Source organism: Propithecus coquereli, unplaced genomic scaffold (genome assembly GCF_000956105.1).
Source record: "Propithecus coquereli isolate 6110/MARCELLA unplaced genomic scaffold, Pcoq_1.0 Scaffold431, whole genome shotgun sequence".
Lineage (NCBI taxonomy): Eukaryota > Metazoa > Chordata > Mammalia > Primates > Indriidae > Propithecus > Propithecus coquereli.
In genome coordinates this window covers 214,544-216,693 of record NW_012150075.1, presented here as the reverse complement: position 1 = coordinate 216,693, position 2,150 = coordinate 214,544, and positions in this window count along the sequence as shown.

Genomic DNA, 2,150 nt, shown 5'->3' with positions numbered 1-2,150 from the left:
CTTTTGAAGGTGTGGGTTTTCAAATACTCGTGAGATTTATTCATTTGAGAAAATCAGATAATTGTCTAATCTTACAACTCTGCCGCTGCCTCCTACTCTCTCCCCAGACAACAAAAACAGCAATAAACAAGAAAATTGATGAATACGTTATTTTGAAGGCTGTATTCATTCTTTGTACTCCTCAAAATATAAGAAAACATTTTTGTATGGCTTAGAATATAAATTGTTTTCAGTCATGAATTTTGAATAGTCAAAACTATTTTTACAGCGGTTTAACTGAGTTGCTCACATAACATGTGGGAATACAAAACGATAAAAATAAGTTCTATAAAGTCACAATAATGACATTTTCCTAACCCAGCTCTACCACTATATTCCAATTCTCTCTCTTCATGACTCTTCATCTGTTTGAAACTGAAGTGGTCTCACATGTCCACTGAAATTGAAAAGCCTCTAATTTAGGTACAGTTGGTAGTTCCAAGTGTCATTTCATCTCTTATTCTATAATTTACTTTTTTAAATTAATATGTATATATTCACTCTAAATAGATCATTAGATCCTCATGAGTGAGCCTATTAGTTCTAAGTATCTGTCATTGGCCCTAGATGATGATCAAGTTAAGTATTTGCTTCAAATTTGTCCTACACATTAACATATTACTGTATATGAAATGTTGATATGGAACAACGAAAAATATTGTACCATTTACTCATTCTCACAGCATGTTGGTTCCACCAATCTCTAAACTCCATCATCTTAACTGCCTTTATGGTCTCTTTATAAGGAAAAGATTTCTAGCTTCTCAAGTATAGGGATTTTCTTTTGGTAACTTTGTTCTTTATCATGTTCATTAAATCTAAAATTCAGCAACCCAAGTAAATAATTGATTTACAAAGGAGCACTTATTTAAATGTTTATTACCAATGTAAAAGTAACTTTAGAGATACAATTGATCCAGTAATGTCAAATGCCAGCTGAAATTTCTGAATTTCCCTTATTACAATTTTGAAAACTTGAGTATGAATCAATTGAACTTTTCCTGGATCTGTTGTGCATTTAAATGATTTTTATTATTAATATGTTTTGGGCACCAATGACACACAAAATACTATAGGAAAGCTAAATTTATACACAGTAACCATTTGGTTATGAAGTCACAGAAAAGACTATAATGTGGCTGTTAGCTAATACCTATAAAATAATTATTTTTATCCAATTAGTATGTCAGGTGTATGCATTTTCTCATTTAACCAATATTATGACTCAATAATAGTAGATATCATTACAATTTTTTTAATTATAGAAGGGGTTAGAAAGTCTACAGAGGCTTGGTTAAGGACATAGAGCTGGAACTTTTGTCATTATGGAAAGACAGGTTTGCATCACTACAGATAGATTTATATCACTGCACATTCTGAGTTCTAATTGTTATAATATTTTGCTTCTTATACTTCATCCTTGAAATATTTGGCTAAAAAAAGCCTTTGGCTTTTGTTTGTTTGGGGTTTTAGTATGAAAGTAACACATATTCATTATAGAAATATTTGAAAAATGTGGAATAGCATGAATTAAGCAAAAAACAAAATATACATAATCTCTACAACTTATTTCTTTCTTTTAGTGTTTATTTTCAATTAATTTTGTTAAAATCAGATTTACACACACACAATCTGTTACATTGTATATCAAACTTTGTCTAATATTCTGCTATAAGATTTTACATCATTAATGACCCTCATAAACACTGCTGAATTGATGCATAATAATTACATGATAGTATTACACACTGTAAATATCATCTTATCGAAACATACGTAAGAGTTTTTTCTCTTTTGACGAATGGGAGATTCACTAACATTGCAAGTAAGCGATACTTAGATGTCTGCTCATTTGTTCAGGATATTTTAAAGATTAAGTCAAAGGGAATGAATACTTTTAAGGCTCTAAAAAGCTCTTGGACAACTCACATTTTAAAGACAGATGAAATATCATTTGAAATATGTAATAATAGAATAAGTAAAAGATACAAAAAGATGTAAAGGAATTTAGAGTAACTTTTACCAAGAGAAATGTCAGAACTAATACAGAGAAGGAAATGTTTAATGGAATCTTTAAGTATACAAATTTGTATATAAAAATAACTATTTGC